General features: G+C 36.2%; 17 non-coding genes across 17 annotated transcripts; all 17 read left to right on the forward strand.

Annotated features, from left to right (window-relative positions):
* The first annotated feature begins 695 nt into the window (after nt 1–695).
* Nucleotides 696–768, forward strand: TRNAV-UAC (transfer RNA valine (anticodon UAC)). The gene has a single exon. It is a non-coding gene; the product is annotated as a tRNA-Val (tRNA).
* A 2,321-nt stretch (nt 769–3,089) lies between these two features.
* Nucleotides 3,090–3,162, forward strand: TRNAV-UAC (transfer RNA valine (anticodon UAC)). Its single transcript has one exon. It is a non-coding gene; the product is annotated as a tRNA-Val (tRNA).
* A 291-nt stretch (nt 3,163–3,453) lies between these two features.
* Nucleotides 3,454–3,526, forward strand: TRNAV-UAC (transfer RNA valine (anticodon UAC)). Its single transcript has one exon. It is a non-coding gene; the product is annotated as a tRNA-Val (tRNA).
* A 634-nt stretch (nt 3,527–4,160) lies between these two features.
* Nucleotides 4,161–4,233, forward strand: TRNAV-UAC (transfer RNA valine (anticodon UAC)). The gene has a single exon. It is a non-coding gene; the product is annotated as a tRNA-Val (tRNA).
* A 699-nt stretch (nt 4,234–4,932) lies between these two features.
* Nucleotides 4,933–5,005, forward strand: TRNAV-UAC (transfer RNA valine (anticodon UAC)). The gene has a single exon. It is a non-coding gene; the product is annotated as a tRNA-Val (tRNA).
* Nucleotides 5,006–6,749: 1,744 nt separating this feature from the next.
* TRNAV-UAC (transfer RNA valine (anticodon UAC)) lies at nt 6,750–6,822 on the forward strand. The gene has a single exon. It is a non-coding gene; the product is annotated as a tRNA-Val (tRNA).
* Nucleotides 6,823–8,080: 1,258 nt separating this feature from the next.
* On the forward strand, nt 8,081–8,153 carry TRNAV-UAC (transfer RNA valine (anticodon UAC)). The gene has a single exon. It is a non-coding gene; the product is annotated as a tRNA-Val (tRNA).
* Nucleotides 8,154–9,191: 1,038 nt separating this feature from the next.
* On the forward strand, nt 9,192–9,264 carry TRNAV-UAC (transfer RNA valine (anticodon UAC)). The gene has a single exon. It is a non-coding gene; the product is annotated as a tRNA-Val (tRNA).
* Nucleotides 9,265–11,406: 2,142 nt separating this feature from the next.
* TRNAV-UAC (transfer RNA valine (anticodon UAC)) lies at nt 11,407–11,479 on the forward strand. The gene has a single exon. It is a non-coding gene; the product is annotated as a tRNA-Val (tRNA).
* Nucleotides 11,480–13,574: 2,095 nt separating this feature from the next.
* Nucleotides 13,575–13,647, forward strand: TRNAV-UAC (transfer RNA valine (anticodon UAC)). The gene has a single exon. It is a non-coding gene; the product is annotated as a tRNA-Val (tRNA).
* A 291-nt stretch (nt 13,648–13,938) lies between these two features.
* On the forward strand, nt 13,939–14,011 carry TRNAV-UAC (transfer RNA valine (anticodon UAC)). The gene has a single exon. It is a non-coding gene; the product is annotated as a tRNA-Val (tRNA).
* Nucleotides 14,012–14,645: 634 nt separating this feature from the next.
* Nucleotides 14,646–14,718, forward strand: TRNAV-UAC (transfer RNA valine (anticodon UAC)). Its single transcript has one exon. It is a non-coding gene; the product is annotated as a tRNA-Val (tRNA).
* Nucleotides 14,719–15,009: 291 nt separating this feature from the next.
* On the forward strand, nt 15,010–15,082 carry TRNAV-UAC (transfer RNA valine (anticodon UAC)). Its single transcript has one exon. It is a non-coding gene; the product is annotated as a tRNA-Val (tRNA).
* Nucleotides 15,083–15,716: 634 nt separating this feature from the next.
* Nucleotides 15,717–15,789, forward strand: TRNAV-UAC (transfer RNA valine (anticodon UAC)). The gene has a single exon. It is a non-coding gene; the product is annotated as a tRNA-Val (tRNA).
* Nucleotides 15,790–17,191: 1,402 nt separating this feature from the next.
* On the forward strand, nt 17,192–17,264 carry TRNAV-UAC (transfer RNA valine (anticodon UAC)). The gene has a single exon. It is a non-coding gene; the product is annotated as a tRNA-Val (tRNA).
* A 998-nt stretch (nt 17,265–18,262) lies between these two features.
* On the forward strand, nt 18,263–18,335 carry TRNAV-UAC (transfer RNA valine (anticodon UAC)). Its single transcript has one exon. It is a non-coding gene; the product is annotated as a tRNA-Val (tRNA).
* Nucleotides 18,336–20,079: 1,744 nt separating this feature from the next.
* TRNAV-UAC (transfer RNA valine (anticodon UAC)) lies at nt 20,080–20,152 on the forward strand. Its single transcript has one exon. It is a non-coding gene; the product is annotated as a tRNA-Val (tRNA).
* The last annotated feature ends 2,410 nt before the right edge of the window (nt 20,153–22,562 follow it).

Raw genomic sequence — 22,562 nt, forward strand, 5'->3', positions numbered from 1 at the left:
TAGTGGTCATCACGTCTGCTTTACACACAGAAGGTCCTGGGTTCAATCCCCAGTGAAACCATAGTTTAATTTTTAACTTTTGGTTATCCTTATGAAATATTTTATGTAAGAATTCTCATGTTCAGTAGACACCCATTTAAAGCAAAGACAAATGAAATCACATATTTCAATCTAGAATTCATATGGTGGTGGTCATTTAGTCTGATATACAAGTGAAATGTTCAAGTTTTCATCCCCACTAAAAACCATGGTCATATCCTTCTGAACAGGATTCTCTAGAAGAAAGTTGCATTGTCTTTTCGGAAGATCATAAAACACCTGTGTACAACAACGGTCAATTAAAACACTGCTTAAGTGTTGTGTTTCAAAGTGTAGTGGTCATCACACCTGCTTTTCATTCAGTATGTCCTGAGATCTATCCTAAGTCAAATGAAAGCCAGAGTCATTAACCCTTGGTTATCCTCAATAAATTTTCTTTCGAAGCATTCTAATGTTCTGTAGATACCCATTTGAAGGAAAAAGAAATGAAATGACACATTTCAAACAATAATTTATTTGGAAGTGGTCATTACATCTGCTATGGGATTATCCTTTTGAACATGCGTCTGTTGAAGAAAATTACAATGTATGATTTTGGAATGATCAGGAGACACCCATGTACTGCAACGGTCAATGAAAAACATAGGGACAAGTTGGGTTTCATAGTGTAGTGGTCATCACATCTGCTTTACACGCAGAAGGTCCTGGGTTCAATCCCCAGTGAAACCAAGGGCTTAATCTTTAACCATTGGTTATTTTTGAAAAACAATTATATGTAAGCATACTCAAATTCCATGGCCACCCATTTAAACGAAAGACAATTGAAATGACATATTACAATCTGTAATTCATATGGTAGCAGTCAATTTGTCTGATTTACAGTTAGATTGTCCTACTTTTTATCACTTATGAGCACATCTTTTTGAACAGGTTTCTTTAGAAGAAAATTATATTGTGTTTTGAAAGATCAGTGGACAACCGTTTTCTGCAGCTGTCATCCAAACCAACTGACCTGTGGTGGGTTTCATAGTGTAGTGGTCATCACGTCTGCTTTACACACAGAAGGTCCTGGGTTCAATCCCCAGTGAAACCATAGTTTACCTTTAGGTTATCCTTATGAAATATTTTATGTAAGAATTCTCATGTTCAGTAGACACCCATTTAAAGCAAAGACAAATGAAATCACATATTTCAATCTAGAATTCATATGGTGGTGGTCATTTAGTCTGATATACAAGTGAAATGTTCAAGTTTTCATCCCCACTAAAAACCATGGTCATATCCTTCTGAACAGGATTCTCTAGAAGAAAGTTGCATTGTCTTTTCGGAAGATCATAAAACACCTGTGTACAACAACGGTCAATTAAAACACTGCTTAAGTGTTGTGTTTCAAAGTGTAGTGGTCATCACACCTGCTTTTCATTCAGTATGTCCTGAGATCTATCCTAAGTCAAATGAAAGCCAGAGTCATTAACCCTTGGTTATCCTCAATAAATTTTCTTTCGAAGCATTCTAATGTTCTGTAGATACCCATTTGAAGGAAAAAGAAATGAAATGACACATTTCAAACAATAATTTATTTGGAAGTGGTCATTACATCTGCTATGGGATTATCCTTTTAAACATGCGTCTGTTGAAGAAAATTACAATGTATGATTTTGGAATGATCAGGAGACACCCATGTACTGCAACGGTCAATGAAAAACATAGGGACAAGTTGGGTTTCATAGTGTAGTGGTCATCACATCTGCTTTACACGCAGAAGGTCCTGGGTTCCATCCCCAGTGAAACCAAGGGCTTAATCTTTAACCATTGGTTATTTTTGAAAAACAATTATATGTAAGCATACTCAAATTCCATGGCCACCCATTTAAACGAAAGACAATTGAAATGACATATTACAATCTGTAATTCATATGGTAGCAGTCAATTTGTCTGATTTACAGTTAGATTGTCCTACTTTTTATCACTTATGAGCACATCTTTTTGAACAGGTTTCTTTAGAAGAAAATTATATTGTGTTTTGAAAGATCAGTGGACAACTGTTTTCTGCAGCTGTCATCCAAACCAACTGACCTGTGGTGGGTTTCATAGTGTAGTGGTCATCACGTCTGCTTTACACACAGAAGGTCCTGGGTTCAATCCCCAGTGAAACCATAGTTTAATTTTTAACTTTTGGTTATCCTTATGAAATATTTTATGTAAGAATTCTCATGTTCAGTAGACACCCATTTAAAGCAAAGACAAATGAAATCACATATTTCAATCTAGAATTCATATGGTGGTGGTCATTTAGTCTGATTTACAAGTGAAATGTTCAAGTTTTCATCCCCACTAAAAACCATGGTCATATCCTTCTGAACAGGATTCTCTAGAAGAAAGTTGCATTGTCTTTTCGGAAGATCATAAAACACCTGTGTACAACAACGGTCAATTAAAACACTGCTTAAGTGTTGTGTTTCAAAGTGTAGTGGTCATCACACCTGCTTTTCATTCAGTATGTCCTGAGATCTATCCTAAGGCCCCTTCCACACTAGCGAGTGTGATGCGATGAACTCGCATCACACTCGCAACGCAAGCTGCCGGGAACGCACGGCCCGAACGCTGCACCGCGGGAGTGAACTGACATGCTGAGTTCACTCCCGCGGTGCAGCGTTCGGGCCGTGCGTTCCCGGCAGCTTGCGTTGCGAGTGTGATGCGAGTTCATCGCATCACACTCGCTAGTGTGGAAGGGGCCTAAGTCAAATGAAAGCCAGAGTCATTAACCCTTGGTTATCCTCAATAAATTTTCTTTCGAAGCATTCTAATGTTCTGTAGATACCCATTTGAAGGAAAAAGAAATGAAATGACACATTTCAAACAATAATTTATTTGGAAGTGGTCATTACATCTGCTTTGCAAGTGGAAGCTCTTCACTTTGATCCCCACCAAAACTATGGGATTATCCTTTTGAACATGCGTTTGTTGAAGAAAATTACAATGTATGATTTTGGAATGATCAGGAGACACCCATGTACTGCAACAGTCAATGAAAAACATAGGGACAAGTTGGTTTCATAGTGTAGTGGTCATCACATCTGCTTTACACGCAGAAGGTCCTGGGTTCAATCCCCAGTGAAACCAAGGGCTTAAGCTTTAACCATTGGTTATTTTTAAAAAACAATTGTATGTAAGCATACTCAAATTCCATGGCCACCCATTTAAACGAAAGACAATTGAAATGACATATTACAATCTATAATTCATATGGTAGTAGTCAATTTGTCTGATTTACAGTTAGATTGTCCTACTTTTTATCACTTATGAGCACATCTTTTTGAACAGGTTTCTTTAGAAGAAAATTATATTGTGTTTTGAAAGATCAGTGGACAACCGTTTTCTGCAGCTGTCATCCAATCCAACTGATCTGTGGTGGGTTTCATAGTGTAGTGGTCATCACGTCTGCTTTACACGCAGAAGGTCCTGGGTTCAATCCCCAGTGAAACCATAGTTTAATTTTTAACTTTTGGTTATCCTTATGAAATATTTTATGTAAGAATTCTCATGTTCAGTAGACACCCATTTAAAGCAAAGACAAATGAAATCACATATTTCAATCTAGAATTCATATGGTGGTGGTCATTTAGTCTGATTTACAAGTGAAATGTTCAAGTTTTCATCCCCACTAAAAACCATGGTCATATCCTTCTGAACAGGATTCTCTAGAAGAAAGTTGCATTGTCTTTTCGGAAGATCATAAAACACCTATGTACAACAACGGTCAATTAAAACACTGCTTAAGTGTTGTGTTTCAAAGTGTAGTGGTCATCACACCTGCTTTTCATTCAGTATGTCCTGAGATCTATCCTAAGTCAAATGAAAGCCAGAGTCATTAACCCTTGGTTATCCTCAATAAATTTTCTTTCGAAGCATTCTAATGTTCTGTAGATACCCATTTGAAGGAAAAAGAAATGAAATGACACATTTCAAACAATAATTTATTTGGAAGTGGTCATTACATCTGCTATGGGATTATCCTTTTGAACATGCGTCTGTTGAAGAAAATTACAATGTATGATTTTGGAATGATCAGGAGACACCCATGTACTGCAACGGTCAATGAAAAACATAGGGACAAGTTGGGTTTCATAGTGTAGTGGTCATCACATCTGCTTTACATGCAGAAGGTCCTGGGTTCAATCCCCAGTGAAACCAAGGGCTTAATCTTTAACCATTGGTTATTTTTGAAAAACAATTATATGTAAGCATACTCAAATTCCATGGCCACCCATTTAAACGAAAGACAATTGAAATGACATATTACAATCTGTAATTCATATGGTAGCAGTCAATTTGTCTGATTTACAGGTAGATTGTCCTACTTTTTATCACTTATGAGCACATCTTTTTGAACAGGTTTCTTTAGAAGAAAATTATATTGTGTTTTGAAAGATCAGTGGACAACCGTTTTCTGCAGCTGTCATCCAATCCAACTGATCTGTGGTGGGTTTCATAGTGTAGTGGTCATCACGTCTGCTTTACACGCAGAAGGTCCTGGGTTCAATCCCCTGTGAAACCAAAGGCTTAAGCTTTAACCATTGGTTATTTTTAAAAAACAATTGTATGTAAGCATACTCAAATTCCATGGCCACCCATTTAAACGAAAGACAATTGAAATGACATATTACAATCTATAATTCATATGGTAGTAGTCAATTTGTCTGATTTACAGTTAGATTGTCCTACTTTTTATCACTTATGAGCACATCTTTTTGAACACATTGTCCTACTTTTTATCACTTATGAGCACATCTTTTTGAACAGGTTTCTTTAGAAGAAAATTATATTGTGTTTTGAAAGATCAGTGGACAACCGTTTTCTGCAGCTGTCATCCAATCGAACTGATCTGTGGTGGGTTTCATAGTGTAGTGGTCATCACGTCTGCTTTACACGCAGAAGGTCCTGGGTTCAATCCCCAGTGAAACCATAGTTTAATTTTTAACTTTTGGTTATCCTTATGAAATATTTTATGTAAGAATTCTCATGTTCAGTAGACACCCATTTAAAGCAAAGACAAATGAAATCACATATTTCAATCTAGAATTCATATGGTGGTGGTCATTTAGTCTGATATACAAGTGAAATGTTCAAGTTTTCATCCCCACTAAAAACCATGGTCATATCCTTCTGAACAGGATTCTCTAGAAGAAAGTTGCATTGTCTTTTCGGAAGATCATAAAACACCTGTGTACAACAACGGTCAATTAAAACACTGCTTAAGTGTTGTGTTTCAAAGTGTAGTGGTCATCACACCTGCTTTTCATTCAGTATGTCCTGAGATCTATCCTAAGTCAAATGAAAGCCATAGTCATTAACCCTTGGTTATCCTCAATAAATTTTCTTTCGAAGCATTCTAATGTTCTGTAGATACCCATTTGAAGGAAAAAGAAATGAAATGACACATTTCAAACAATAATTTATTTGGAAGTGATCATTACATCTGCTATGGGATTATCCTTTTAAACATGCGTCTGTTGAAGAAAATTACAATGTATGATTTTGGAATGATCAGGAGACACCCATGTACTGCAACGGTCAATGAATAACATAGGGACAAGTTGGGTTTCATAGTGTAGTGGTCATCACATCTGCTTTACACGCAGAAGGTCCTGGGTTCCATCCCCAGTGAAACCAAGGGCTTAATCTTTAACCATTGGTTATTTTTGAAAAACAATTATATGTAAGCATACTCAAATTCCATGGCCACCCATTTAAACGAAAGACAATTGAAATGACATATTAAAATCTGTAATTCATATGGTAGCAGTCAATTTGTCTGATTTACAGTTAGATTGTCCTACTTTTTATCACTTATGAGCACATCTTTTTGAACAGGTTTCTTTAGAAGAAAATTATATTGTGTTTTGAAAGATCAGTGGACAACTGTTTTCTGCAGCTGTCATCCAAACCAACTGACCTGTGGTGGGTTTCATAGTGTAGTGGTCATCACGTCTGCTTTACACACAGAAGGTCCTGGGTTCAATCCCCAGTGAAACCATAGTTTAATTTTTAACTTTTGGTTATCCTTATGAAATATTTTATGTAAGAATTCTCATGTTCAGTAGACACCCATTTAAAGCAAAGACAAATGAAATCACATATTTCAATCTAGAATTCATATGGTGGTGGTCATTTAGTCTGATATACAAGTGAAATGTTCAAGTTTTCATCCCCACTAAAAACCATGGTCATATCCTTCTGAACAGGATTCTCTAGAAGAAAGTTGCATTGTCTTTTCGGAAGATCATAAAACACCTGTGTACAACAACGGTCAATTAAAACACTGCTTAAGTGTTGTGTTTCAAAGTGTAGTGGTCATCACACCTGCTTTTCATTCAGTATGTCCTGAGATCTATTTTAAGTCAAATGAAAGCCAGAGTCATTAACCCTTGGTTATCCTCAATAAATTTTCTTTCGAAGCATTCTAATGTTCTGTAGATACCCATTTGAAGGAAAAAGAAATGAAATGACACATTTCAAACAATAATTTATTTGGAAGTGGTCATTACATCTGCTTTGCAAGTGGAAGCTCTTCACTTTGATCCCCACCAAAACTATGGGATTATCCTTTTGAACATGCGTTTATTGAAGAAAATTACAATGTATGATTTTGGAATGATCAGGAGACACCCATGTACTGCAACAGTCAATGAAAAACATAGGGACAAGTTGGTTTCATAGTGTAGTGGTCATCACATCTGCTTTACACGCAGAAGGTCCTGGGTTCAATCCCCAGTGAAACCAAGGGCTTAAGCTTTAACCATTGGTTATTTTTAAAAAACAATTGTATGTAAGCATACTCAAATTCCATGGCCACCCATTTAAATGAAAGACAATTGAAATGACATATTACAATCTATAATTCATATGGTAGTAGTCAATTTGTCTGATTTACAGTTAGATTGTCCTACTTTTTATCACTTATGAGCACATCTTTTTGAACAGGTTTCTTTAGAAGAAAATTATATTGTGTTTTGAAAGATCAGTGGACAACCGTTTTCTGCAGCTGTCATCCAATCCAACTGATCTGTGGTGGGTTTCATAGTGTAGTGGTCATCACGTCTGCTTTACACGCAAAAGGTCCTAGGTTCAATCCCCAGTGAAACCATAGTTTAATTTTTAACTTTTGGTTATCCTTATGAAATATTTTATGTAAGAATTCTCATGTTCAGTAGACACCCATTTAAAGCAAAGACAAATGAAATCACATATTTCAATCTAGAATTCATATGGTGGTGGTCATTTAGTCTGATTTACAAGTGAAATGTTCAAGTTTTCATCCCCACTAAAAACCATGGTCATATCCTTCTGAACAGGATTCTCTAGAAGAAAGTTGCATTGTCTTTTCGGAAGATCATAAAACACCTGTGTATAACAACGGTCAATTAAAACACTGCTTAAGTGTTGTGTTTCAAAGTGTAGTGGTCATCACACCTGCTTTTCATTCAGTATGTCCTGAGATCTATCCTAAGGCCCCTTCCACACTAGCGAGTGTGATGCGATGAACTCGCATCACACTCGCAACGCAAGCTGCCGGGAACGAACGGCCCGAACGCTGCACCGCGGGAGTGAACTGACATGCTGAGTTCACTCCCGCGGTGCAGCGTTCGGGCCGTGCGTTCCCGGCAGCTTGCGTTGCGAGTGTGATGCGAGTTCATCGCATCACACTCGCTAGTGTGGAAGGGGCCTAAGTCAAATGAAAGCCAGAGTCATTAACCCTTGGTTATCCTCAATAAATTTTCTTTCGAAGCATTCTAATGTTCTGTAGATACCCATTTGAAGGAAAAAGAAATGAAATGACACATTTCAAACAATAATTTATTTGGAAGTGGTCATTACATCTGCTTTGCAAGTGGAAGCTCTTCACTTTCATCCCCACCAAAACTATGGAATTATCCTTTTGAACATGCGTCTGTTGAAGAAAATTACAATGTATGATTTTGGAATGATCAGGAGACACCCATGTACTGCAACGGTCAATGAAAAACATAGGGACAAGTTGGGTTTCATAGTGTAGTGGTCATCACATCTGCTTTACACGCAGAAGGTCCTGGGTTCAATCCCCAGTGAAACCAAGGGCTTAATCTTTAACCATTGGTTATTTTTGAAAAACAATTATATGTAAGCATACTCAAATTCCATGGCCACCCATTTAAACGAAAGACAATTGAAATGACATATTACAATCTGTAATTCATATGGTAGCAGTCAATTTGTCTGATTTACAGTTAGATTGTCCTACTTTTTATCACTTATGAGCACATCTTTTTGAACAGGTTTCTTTAGAAGAAAATTATATTGTGTTTTGAAAGATCAGTGGACAACCATTTTCTGCAGCTGTCATCCAAACCAACTGACCTGTGGTGGGTTTCATAGTGTAGTGGTCATCACGTCTGCTTTACACACAGAAGGTCCTGGGTTCAATCCCCAGTGAAACCATAGTTTAATTTTTAACTTTTGGTTATCCTTATGAAATATTTTATGTAAGAATTCTCATGTTCAGTAGACACCCATTTAAAGCAAAGACAAATGAAATCACATATTTCAATCTAGAATTCATATGGTGGTGGTCATTTAGTCTGATATACAAGTGAAATGTTCAAGTTTTCATCCCCACTAAAAACCATGGTCATATCCTTCTGAACAGGATTCTCTAGAAGAAAGTTGCATTGTCTTTTCGGAAGATCATAAAACACCTGTGTACAACAACGGTCAATTAAAACACTGCTTAAGTGTTGTGTTTCAAAGTGTAGTGGTCATCACACCTGCTTTTCATTCAGTATGTCCTGAGATCTATCCTAAGTCAAATGAAAGCCAGAGTCATTAACCCTTGGTTATCCTCAATAAATTTTCTTTCGAAGCATTCTAATGTTCTGTAGATACCCATTTGAAGGAAAAAGAAATGAAATGACACATTTCAAACAATAATTTATTTGGAAGTGGTCATTACATCTGCTTTGCAAGTGGAAGCTCTTCACTTTCATCCCCACCAAAACTATGGGATTATCCTTTTGAACATGCGTCTGTTGAAGAAAATTACAATGTATGATTTTGGAATGATCAGGAGACACCCATGTACTGCAACGGTCAATGAAAAACATAGGGACAAGTTGGGTTTCATAGTGTAGTGGTCATCACATCTGCTTTACACGCAGAAGGTCCTGGGTTCAATCCCCAGTGAAACCAAGGGCTTAATCTTTAACCATTGGTTATTTTTGAAAAACAATTATATGTAAGCATACTCAAATTCCATGGCCACCCATTTAAACGAAAGACAATTGAAATGACATATTACAATCTGTAATTCATATGGTAGCAGTCAATTTGTCTGATTTACAGTTAGATTGTCCTACTTTTTATCACTTATGAGCACATCTTTTTGAACAGGTTTCTTTAGAAGAAAATTATATTGTGTTTTGAAAGATCAGTGGACAACCATTTTCTGCAGCTGTCATCCAAACCAACTGACCCGTGGTGGGTTTCATAGTGTAGTGGTCATCACGTCTGCTTTACACACAGAAGGTCCTGGTTTCAATCCCCAGTGAAACCATAATTTACCTTTTGGTTATCCTTATGAAATATTTTATGTAAGAATTCTCATGTTCAGTAGACACCCATTTAAAGCAAAGACAAATGAAATCACATATTTCAATCTAGAATTCATATGGTGGTGGTCATTTAGTCTGATTTACAAGTGAAATGTTCAAGTTTTCATCCCCACTAAAAACCATGGTCATATCCTTCTGAACAGGATTCTCTAGAAGAAAGTTGCATTGTCTTTTCGGAAGATCATAAAACACCTGTGTACAACAACGGTCAATTAAAACACTGCTTAAGTGTTGTGTTTCAAAGTGTAGTGGTCATCACACCTGCTTTTCATTCAGTATGTCCTGAGATCTATCCTAAGTCAAATGAAAGCCAGAGTCATTAACCCTTGGTTATCCTCAATAAATTTTCTTTCGAAGCATTCTAATGTTCTGTAGATACCCATTTGAAGGAAAAAGAAATGAAATGACACATTTCAAACAATAATTTATTTGGAAGTGGTCATTACATCTGCTTTGCAAGTGGAAGCTCTTCACTTTGATCCCCACCAAAACTATGGGATTATCCTTTTGAACATGCGTCTGTTGAAGAAAATTACAATGTATGATTTTGGAATGATCAGGAGACACCCATGTACTGCAACGGTCAATGAAAAACATAGAGACAAGTTGGGTTTCATAGTGTAGTGGTCATCACATCTGCTTTACACGCAGAAGGTCCTGGGTTCAATCTCCAGTGAAACCAAGGGCTTAATCTTTAACCATTGGTTATTTTTGAAAAACAATTATATGTAAGCATACTCAAATTCCATGGCCACCCATTTAAACGAAAGACAATTGAAATGACATATTACAATCTGTAATTCATATGGTAGCAGTCAATTTGTCTGATTTACAGTTAGATTGTCCTACTTTTTATCACTTATGAGCACATCTTTTTGAACAGGTTTCTTTAGAAGAAAATTATATTGTGTTTTGAAAGATCAGTGGACAACCATTTTCTGCAGCTGTCATCCAAACCAACTGACCTGTGGTGGGTTTCATAGTGTAGTGGTCATCACGTCTGCTTTACACACAGAAGGTCCTGGGTTCAATCCCCAGTGAAACCATAGTTTAATTTTTAACTTTTGGTTATCCTTATGAAATATTTTATGTAAGAATTCTCATGTTCAGTAGACACCCATTTAAAGCAAAGACAAATGAAATCACATATTTCAATCTAGAATTCATATGGTGGTGGTCATTTAGTCTGATATACAAGTGAAATGTTCAAGTTTTCATCCCCACTAAAAACCATGGTCATATCCTTCTGAACAGGATTCTCTAGAAGAAAGTTGCATTGTCTTTTCGGAAGATCATAAAACACCTGTGTACAACAACGGTCAATTAAAACACTGCTTAAGTGTTGTGTTTCAAAGTGTAGTGGTCATCACACCTGCTTTTCATTCAGTATGTCCTGAGATCTATCCTAAGTCAAATGAAAGCCAGAGTCATTAACCCTTGGTTATCCTCAATAAATTTTCTTTCGAAGCATTCTAATGTTCTGTAGATACCCATTTGAAGGAAAAAGAAATGAAATGACACATTTCAAACAATAATTTATTTGGAAGTGGTCATTACATCTGCTTTGCAAGTGGAAGCTCTTCACTTTCATCCCCACCAAAACTATGGGATTATCCTTTTGAACATGCGTCTGTTGAAGAAAATTACAATGTATGATTTTGGAATGATCAGGAGACACCCATGTACTGCAACGGTCAATGAAAAACATAGGGACAAGTTGGGTTTCATAGTGTAGTGGTCATCACATCTGCTTTACACGCAGAAGGTCCTGGGTTCAATCCCCAGTGAAACCAAGGGCTTAATCTTTAACCATTGGTTATTTTTGAAAAACAATTATATGTAAGCATACTCAAATTCCATGGCCACCCATTTAAACGAAAGACAATTGAAATGACATATTACAATCTGTAATTCATATGGTAGCAGTCAATTTGTCTGATTTACAGTTAGATTGTCCTACTTTTTATCACTTATGAGCACATCTTTTTGAACAGGTTTCTTTAGAAGAAAATTATATTGTGTTTTGAAAGATCAGTGGACAACCATTTTCTGCAGCTGTCATCCAAACCAACTGACCTGTGGTGGGTTTCATAGTGTAGTGGTCATCACGTCTGCTTTACACACAGAAGGTCCTGGTTTCAATCCCCAGTGAAACCATAATTTACCTTTTGGTTATCCTTATGAAATATTTTATGTAAGAATTCTCATGTTCAGTAGACACCCATTTAAAGCAAAGACAAATGAAATCACATATTTCAATCTAGAATTCATATGGTGGTGGTCATTTAGTCTGATTTACAAGTGAAATGTTCAAGTTTTCATCCCCACTAAAAACCATGGTCATATCCTTCTGAACAGGATTCTCTAGAAGAAAGTTGCATTGTCTTTTCGGAAGATCATAAAACACCTGTGTACAACAACGGTCAATTAAAACACTGCTTAAGTGTTGTGTTTCAAAGTGTAGTGGTCATCACACCTGCTTTTCATTCAGTATGTCCTGAGATCTATCCTAAGTCAAATGAAAGCCAGAGTCATTAACCCTTGGTTATCCTCAATAAATTTTCTTTCGAAGCATTCTAATGTTCTGTAGATACCCATTTGAAGGAAAAAGAAATGAAATGACACATTTCAAACAATAATTTATTTGGAAGTGGTCATTACATCTGCTTTGCAAGTGGAAGCTCTTCACTTTGATCCCCACCAAAACTATGGGATTATCCTTTTGAACATGCGTCTGTTGAAGAAAATTACAATGTATGATTTTGGAATGATCAGGAGACACCCATGTACTGCAACGGTCAATGAAAAACATAGGGACAAGTTAGGTTTCATAGTGTAGTGGTCATCACATCTGCTTTACACGCAGAAGGTCCTGGGTTCAATCTCCAGTGAAACCAAGGGCTTAATCTTTAACCATTGGTTATTTTTGAAAAACAATTATATGTAAGCATACTCAAATTCCATGGCCACCCATTTAAACGAAAGACAATTGAAATGACATATTACAATCTGTAATTCATATGGTAGCAGTCAATTTGTCTGATTTACAGTTAGATTGTCCTACTTTTTATCACTTATGAGCACATCTTTTTGAACAGGTTTCTTTAGAAGAAAATTATATTGTGTTTTGAAAGATCAGTGGACAACCATTTTCTGCAGCTGTCATCCAAACCAACTGACCTGTGGTGGGTTTCATAGTGTAGTGGTCATCACGTCTGCTTTACACACAGAAGGTCCTGGTTTCAATCCCCAGTGAAACCATAATTTACCTTTTGGTTATCCTTATGAAATATTTTATGTAAGAATTCTCATGTTCAGTAGACACCCATTTAAAGCAAAGACAAATGAAATCACATATTTCAATCTAGAATTCATATGGTGGTGGTCATTTAGTCTGATATACAAGTGAAATGTTCAAGTTTTCATCCCCACTAAAAACCATGGTCATATCCTTCTGAACAGGATTCTCTAGAAGAAAGTTGCATTGTCTTTTCGGAAGATCATAAAACACCTGTGTACAACAACGGTCAATTAAAACACTGCTTAAGTGTTGTGTTTCAAAGTGTAGTGGTCATCACACCTGCTTTTCATTCAGTATGTCCTGAGATCTATCCTAAGTCAAATGAAAGCCAGAGTCATTAACCCTTGGTTATCCTCAATAAATTTTCTTTCGAAGCATTCTAATGTTCTGTAGATACCCATTTGAAGGAAAAAGAAATGAAATGACACATTTCAGACAATAATTTATTTGGAAGTGGTCATTACATCTGCTATGGAATTATCCTTTTGAACATGCGTCTGTTGAAGAAAATAACAATGTATGATTTTGGAATGATCAGGAGACACCCATGTACTGCAACGGTCAATGAAAAACATAGGGACAAGTTGGGTTTCATAGTGTAGTGGTCATCACATCTGCTTTACACGCAGAAGGTCCTGGGTTCAATCCCCAGTGAAACCAAGGGCTTAAGCTTTAACCATTGGTTATTTTTAAAAAACAATTGTATGTAAGCATACTCAAATTCCATGGCCACCCATTTAAACGAAAGACAATTGAAATGACATATTACAATCTATAATTCATATGGTAGTAGTCAATTTGTCTGATTTACAGTTAGATTGTCCTACTTTTTATCACTTATGAGCACATCTTTTTGAACAGGTTTCTTTAGAAGAAAATTATATTGTGTTTTGAAAGATCAGTGGACAACCGTTTTCTGCAGCTGTCATCCAATCCAACTGATCTGTGGTGGGTTTCATAGTGTAGTGGTCATCACGTCTGCTTTACACGCAGAAGGTCCTGGGTTCAATCCCCAGTGAAACCATAGTTTAATTTTTAACTTTTGGTTATCCTTATGAAATATTTTATGTAAGAATTCTCATGTTCAGTAGACACCCATTTAAAGCAAAGACAAATGAAATCACATATTTCAATCTAGAATTCATATGGTGGTGGTCATTTAGTCTGATTTACAAGTGAAATGTTCAAGTTTTCATCCCCACTAAAAACCATGGTCATATCCTTCTGAACAGGATTCTCTAGAAGAAAGTTGCATTGTCTTTTCGGAAGATCATAAAACACCTGTGTACAACAACGGTCAATTAAAACACTGCTTAAGTGTTGTGTTTCAAAGTGTAGTGGTCATCACACCTGCTTTTCATTCAGTATGTCCTGAGATCTATCCTAAGTCAAATGAAAGCCAGAGTCATTAACCCTTGGTTATCCTCAATAAATTTTCTTTCGAAGCATTCTAATGTTCTGTAGATACCCATTTGAAGGAAAAAGAAATGAAATGACACATTTCAAACAATAATTTATTTGGAAGTGGTCATTACATCTGCTATGGGATTATCCTTTTGAACATGCGTCTGTTGAAGAAAATTACAATGTATGATTTTGGAATGATCAGGAGACACCCATGTACTGCAACGGTCAATGAAAAATATAGGGACAAGTTGGGTTTCATAGTGTAGTGGTCATCACATCTGCTTTACACGCAGAAGGTCCTGGGTTCAATCCCCAGTGAAACCAAGGGCTTAAGCTTTAACCATTGGTTATTTTTAAAAAACAATTGTATGTAAGCATACTCAAATTCCATGGCCACCCATTTAAACGAAAGACAATTGAAATGACATATTACAATCTATAATTCATATGGTAGTAGTCAATTTGTCTGATTTACAGTTAGATTGTCCTACTTTTTATCACTTATGAGCACATCTTTTTGAACAGGTTTCTTTAGAAGAAAATTATATTGTGTTTTGAAAGATCAGTGGACAACCGTTTTCTGCAGCTGTCATCCAATCCAACTGATCTGTGGTGGGTTTCATAGTGTAGTGGTCATCACGTCTGCTTTACACGCAGAAGGTCCTGGGTTCAATCCCCAGTGAAACCATAGTTTAATTTTTAACTTTTGGTTATCCTTATGAAATATTTTATGTAAGAATTCTCATGTTCAGTAGACACCCATTTAAAGCAGAGACAAATGAAATCACATATTTCAATCTAGAATTCATATGGTGGTGGTCATTTAGTCTGATTTACAAGTGAAATGTTCAAGTTTTCATCCCCACTAAAAACCATGGTCATATCCTTCTGAACAGGATTCTCTAGAAGAAAGTTGCATTGTCTTTTCGGAAGATCATAAAACACCTGTGTACAACAACGGTCAATTAAAACACTGCTTAAGTGTTGTGTTTCAAAGTGTAGTGGTCATCACACCTGCTTTTCATTCAGTATGTCCTGAGATCTATCCTAAGTCAAATGAAAGCCAGAGTCATTAACCCTTGGTTATCCTCAATAAATTTTCTTTCGAAGCATTCTAATGTTCTGTAGATACCCATTTGAAGGAAAAAGAAATGAAATGACACATTTCAAACAATAATTTATTTGGAAGTGGTCATTACATCTGCTATGGGATTATCCTTTTGAACATGCGTCTGTTGAAGAAAATTACAATGTATGATTTTGGAATGATCAGGAGACACCCATGTACTGCAACGGTCAATGAAGAACATAAGGACAAGTTGGGTTTCATAGTGTAGTGGTCATCACATCTGCTTTACACGCAGAAGGTCCTGGGTTCAATCCCCAGTGAAACCAAGGGCTTAATCTTTAACCATTGGTTATTTTTGAAAAACAATTATATGTAAGCATACTCAAATTCCATGGCCACCCATTTAAACGAAAGACAATTGAAATGACATATTACAATCTGTAATTCATATGGTAGCAGTCAATTTGTCTGATTTACAGTTAGATTGTCCTACTTTTTATCACTTATGAGCACATCTTTTTGAACAGGTTTCTTTAGAAGAAAATTATATTGTGTTTTGAAAGATCAGTGGACAACCGTTTTCTGCAGCTGTCATCCAAACCAACTGACCTGTGGTGGGTTTCATAGTGTAGTGGTCATCACGTCTGCTTTACACACAAAAGGTCCTGGGTTCAATCCCCCGTGAAACCATAGTTTAATTTTTAACTTTTGGTTATCCTTATGAAATATTTTATGTAAGAATTCTCATGTTCAGTAGACACCCATTTAAAGCAAAGACAAATGAAATCACATATTTCAATCTAGAATTCATATGGTGGTGGTCATTTAGTCTGATTTACAAGTGAAATGTTCAAGTTTTCATCCCCACTAAAAACCATGGTCATATCCTTCTGAACAGGATTCTCTAGAAGAAAGTTGCATTGTCTTTTCGGAAGATCATAAAACACCTGTGTACAACAACGGTCAATTAAAACACTGCTTAAGTGTTGTGTTTCAAAGTGTAGTGGTCATCACACCTGCTTTTCATTCAGTATGTCCTGAGATCTATCCTAAGTCAAATGAAAGCCAGAGTCATTAACCCTTGGTTATCCTCAATAAATTTTCTTTCGAAGCATTCTAATGTTCTGTAGATACCCATTTGAAGGAAAAAGAAATGAAATGACACATTTCAAACAATAATTTATTTGGAAGTGGTCATTACATCTGCTTTGCAAGTGGAAGCTCTTCACTTTGATCCCCACCAAAACTATGGGATTATCCTTTTGAACATGCGTCTGTTGAAGAAAATTACAATGTATGATTTTGGAATGATCAGGAGACACCCATGTACTGCAACGGTCAATGAAAAACATAGGGACAAGTTGGGTTTCATAGTGTAGTGGTCATCACATCTGCTTTACACGCAGAAGGTCCTGGGTTCAATCTCCAGTGAAACCAAGGGCTTAATCTTTAACCATTGGTTATTTTTGAAAAACAATTATATGTAAGCATACTCAAATTCCATGGCCACCCATTTAAACGAAAGACAATTGAAATGACATATTACAATCTGTAATTCATATGGTAGCAGTCAATTTGTCTGATTTACAGTTAGATTGTCCTACTTTTTATCACTTATGAGCACATCTTTTTGAACAGGTTTCTTTAGAAGAAAATTATATTGTGTTTTGAAAGATCAGTGGACAACCGTTTTCTGCAGCTGTCATCCAATCCAACTGATCTGTGGTGGGTTTCATAGTGTAGTGGTCATCACGTCTGCTTTACACGCAGAAGGTCCTGGGTTCAATCCCCAGTGAAACCATAGTTTAATTTTTAACTTTTGGTTATCCTTATGAAATATTTTATGTAAGAATTCTCATGTTCAGTAGACACCCATTTAAAGCAAAGACAAATGAAATCACATATTTCAATCTAGAATTCATATGGTGGTGGTCATTTAGTCTGATTTACAAGTGAAATGTTCAAGTTTTCATCCCCACTAAAAACCATGGTCATATCCTTCTGAACAGGATTCTCTAGAAGAAAGTTGCATTGTCTTTTCGGAAGATCATAAAACACCTGTGTACAACAACGGTCAATTAAAACACTGCTTAAGTGTTGTGTTTCAAAGTGTAGTGGTCATCACACCTGCTTTTCATTCAGTATGTCCTGAGATCTATCCTAAGTCAAATGAAAGCCAGAGTCATTAACCCTTGGTTATCCTCAATAAATTTTCTTTCGAAGCATTCTAATGTTCTGTAGATACCCATTTGAAGGAAAAAGAAATGAAATGACACATTTCAAACAATAATTTATTTGGAAGTGGTCATTACATCTGCTATGGGATTATCCTTTTGAACATGCGTCTGTTGAAGAAAATTACAATGTATGATTTTGGAATGATCAGGAGACACCCATGTACTGCAACGGTCAATGAAAAATATAGGGACAAGTTGGGTTTCATAGTGTAGTGGTCATCACATCTGCTTTACACGCAGAAGGTCCTGGGTTCAATCCCTAGTGAAACCAAGGGCTTAAGCTTTAACCATTGGTTATTTTTAAAAAACAATTGTATGTAAGCATACTCAAATTCCATGGCCACCCATTTAAACGAAAGACAATTGAAATGACATATTACAATCTATAATTCATATGGTAGTAGTCAATTTGTCTGATTTACAGTTAGATTGTCCTACTTTTTATCACTTATGAGCACATCTTTTTGAACAGGTTTCTTTAGAAGAAAATTATATTGTGTTTTGAAAGATCAGTGGACAACCGTTTTCTGCAGCTGTCATCCAATCCAACTGATCTGTGGTGGGTTTCATAGTGTAGTGGTCATCACGTCTGCTTTACACGCAGAAGGTCCTGGGTTCAATCCCCAGTGAAACCATAGTTTAATTTTTAACTTTTGGTTATCCTTATGAAATATTTTATGTAAGAATTCTCATGTTCAGTAGACACCCATTTAAAGCAAAGACAAATGAAATCACATATTTCAATCTAGAATTCATATGGTGGTGGTCATTTAGTCTGATTTACAAGTGAAATGTTCAAGTTTTCATCCCCACTAAAAACCATGGTCATATCCTTCTGAACAGGATTCTCTAGAAGAAAGTTGCATTGTCTTTTCGGAAGATCATAAAACACCTGTGTACAACAACGGTCAATTAAAACACTGCTTAAGTGTTGTGTTTCAAAGTGTAGTGGTCATCACACCTGCTTTTCATTCAGTATGTCCTGAGATCTATCCTAAGTCAAATGAAAGCCAGAGTCATTAACCCTTGGTTATCCTCAATAAATTTTCTTTCGAAGCATTCTAATGTTCTGTAGATACCCATTTGAAGGAAAAAGAAATGAAATGACACATTTCAAACAATAATTTATTTGGAAGTGGTCATTACATCTGCTTTGCAAGTGGAAGCTCTTCACTTTGATCCCCACCAAAACTATGGGATTATCCTTTTGAACATGCGTCTGTTGAAGAAAATTACAATGTATGATTTTGGAATGATCAGGAGACACCCATGTACTGCAACGGTCAATGAAAAACATAGGGACAAGTTGGGTTTCATAGTGTAGTGGTCATCACATCTGCTTTACACGCAGAAGGTCCTGGGTTCAATCTCCAGTGAAACCAAGGGCTTAATCTTTAACCATTGGTTATTTTTGAAAAACAATTATATGTAAGCATACTCAAATTCCATGGCCACCCATTTAAACGAAAGACAATTGAAATGACATATTACAATCTGTAATTCATATGGTAGCAGTCAATTTGTCTGATTTACAGTTAGATTGTCCTACTTTTTATCACTTATGAGCACATCTTTTTGAACAGGTTTCTTTAGAAGAAAATTATATTGTGTTTTGAAAGATCAGTGGACAACCGTTTTCTGCAGCTGTCATCCAAACCAACTGACCTGTGGTGGGTTTCATAGTGTAGTGGTCATCACGTCTGCTTTACACACAGAAGGTCCTGGGTTCAATCCCCCGTGAAACCATAGTTTAATTTTTAACTTTGGTTATCCTTATGAAATATTTTATGTAAGAATTCTCATGTTCAGTAGACACCCATTTAAAGCAAAGACAAATGAAATCACATATTTCAATCTAGAATTCATATGGTGGTGGTCATTTAGTCTGATTTACAAGTGAAATGTTCAAGTTTTCATCCCCACTAAAAACCATGGTCATATCCTTCTGAACAGGATTCTCTAGAAGAAAGTTGCATTGTCTTTTCGGAAGATCATAAAACACCTGTGTACAACAACGGTCAATTAAAACACTGCTTAAGTGTTGTGTTTCAAAGTGTAGTGGTCATCACACCTGCTTTTCATTCAGTATGTCCTGAGATCTATCCTAAGTCAAATGAAAGCCAGAGTCATTAACCCTTGGTTATCCTCAATAAATTTTCTTTCGAAGCATTCTAATGTTCTGTAGATACCCATTTGAAGGAAAAAGAAATGAAATTACACATTTCAAACAATAATTTATTTGGAAGTGGTCATTACATCTGCTATGGGATTATCCTTTTGAACATGCGTCTGTTGAAGAAAATTACAATGTATGATTTTGGAATGATCAGGAGACACCCATGTACTGCAACGGTCAATGAAGAACATAAGGACAAGTTGGGTTTCATAGTGTAGTGGTCATCACATCTGCTTTACACGCAGAAGGTCCTGGGTTCAATCCCCAGTGAAACCAAGGGCTTAATCTTTAACCATTGGTTATTTTTGAAAAACAATTATATGTAAGCATACTCAAATTCCATGGCCACCCATTTAAACGAAAGACAATTGAAATGACATATTACAATCTGTAATTCATATGGTAGCAGTCAATTTGTCTGATTTACAGTTAGATTGTCCTACTTTTTATCACTTATGAGCACATCTTTTTGAACAGGTTTCTTTAGAAGAAAATTATATTGTGTTTTGAAAGATCAGTGGACAACCGTTTTCTGCAGCTGTCATCCAAACCAACTGACCTGTGGTGGGTTTCATAGTGTAGTGGTCATCACGTCTGCTTTACACACAGAAGGTCCTGGGTTCAATCCCCCGTGAAACCATAGTTTAATTTTTAACTTTGGTTATCCTTATGAAATATTTTATGTAAGAATTCTCATGTTCAGTAGACACCCATTTAAAGCAAAGACAAATGAAATCACATATTTCAATCTAGAATTCATATGGTGGTGGTCATTTAGTCTGATTTACAAGTGAAATGTTCAAGTTTTCATCCCCACTAAAAACCATGGTCATATCCTTCTGAACAGGATTCTCTAGAAGAAAGTTGCATTGTCTTTTCGGAAGATCATAAAACACCTGTGTACAACAACGGTCAATTAAAACACTGCTTAAGTGTTGTGTTTCAAAGTGTAGTGGTCATCACACCTGCTTTTCATTCAGTATGTCCTGAGATCTATCCTAAGTCAAATGAAAGCCAGAGTCATTAACCCTTGGTTATCCTCAATAAATTTTCTTTCGAAGCATTCTAATGTTCTGTAGATACCCATTTGAAGGAAAAAGAAATGAAATGACACATTTCAAACAATAATTTATTTGGAAGTGGTCATTACATCTGCTTTGCAAGTGGAAGCTCTTCACTTTGATCCCCACCAAAACTATGGGATTATCCTTTTGAACATGCGTCTGTTGAAGAAAATTACAATGTATGATTTTGGAATGATCAGGAGACACCCATGTACTGCAACGGTCAATGAAAAACATAGGGACAAGTTGGGTTTCATAGTGTAGTGGTCATCACATCTGCTTTACACGCAGAAGGTCCTGGGTTCAATCTCCAGTGAAACCAAGGGCTTAATCTTTAACCATTGGTTATTTTTGAAAAACAATTATATGTAAGCATACTCAAATTCCATGGCCACCCATTTAAACGAAAGACAATTGAAATGACATATTACAATCTGTAATTCATATGGTAGCAGTCAATTTGTCTGATTTACAGTTAGATTGTCCTACTTTTTATCACTTATGAGCACATCTTTTTGAACAGGTTTCTTTAGAAGAAAATTATATTGTGTTTTGAAAGATCAGTGGACAACCATTTTCTGCAGCTGTCATCCAAACCAACTGACCTGTGGTGGGTTTCATAGTGTAGTGGTCATCACATCTGCTTTACACACAGAAGGTCCTGGGTTCAATCCCCAGTGAAACCATAGTTTAATTTTTAACTTTTGGTTATACTTATGAAATATTTTATGTAAGAATTCTCATGTTCAGTAGACACCCATTTAAAGCAAAGACAAATGAAATCACATATTTCAATCTAGAATTCATATGGTGGTGGTCATTTAGTCTGATATACAAGTGAAATGTTCAAGTTTTCATCCCCACTAAAAACCATGGTCATATCCTTCTGAACAGGATTCTCTAGAAGAAAGTTGCATTGTCTTTTCGGAAGATCATAAAACACCTGTGTACAACAACGGTCAATTAAAACACTGCTTAAGTGTTGTGTTTCAAAGTGTAGTGGTCATCACACCTGCTTTTCATTCAGTATGTCCTGAGTTCTATCCTAAGTCAAATGAAAGCCAGAGTCATTAACCCTTGGTTATCCTCAATAAATTTTCTTTCAAAGCATTCTAATGTTCTGTAGATACCCATTTGAAGGAAAAAGAAATGAAATGACACATTTCAAACAATAATTTATTTGGAAGTGGTCATTACATCTGCTATGGGATTATCCTTTTGAACATGCGTCTGTTGAAGAAAATTACAATGTATGATTTTGGAATGATCAGGAGACACCCATGTACTGCAACAGTCAATGAAAAACATAGGGACAAGTTGGGTTTCATAGTGTAGTGGTCATCACATCTGCTTTACACGCAGAAGGTCCTGGGTTCAATCCCTAGTGAAACCAAGGGCTTAATCTTTAACCATTGGTTATTTTTGAAAAACAATTATATGTAAGCATACTCAAATTCCATGGCCACCCATTTAAACGAAAGACAATTGAAATGACATATTACAATCTGTAATTCATATGGTAGCAGTCAATTTGTCTGATTTACAGTTAGATTGTCCTACTTTTTATCACTTATGAGCACATCTTTTTGAACAGGTTTCTTTAGAAGAAAATTATATTGTGT

Source organism: Engystomops pustulosus, chromosome 7 (genome assembly GCF_040894005.1).
Source record: "Engystomops pustulosus chromosome 7, aEngPut4.maternal, whole genome shotgun sequence".
In the NCBI taxonomy this organism is placed as follows: Eukaryota; Metazoa; Chordata; class Amphibia; order Anura; family Leptodactylidae; genus Engystomops; species Engystomops pustulosus.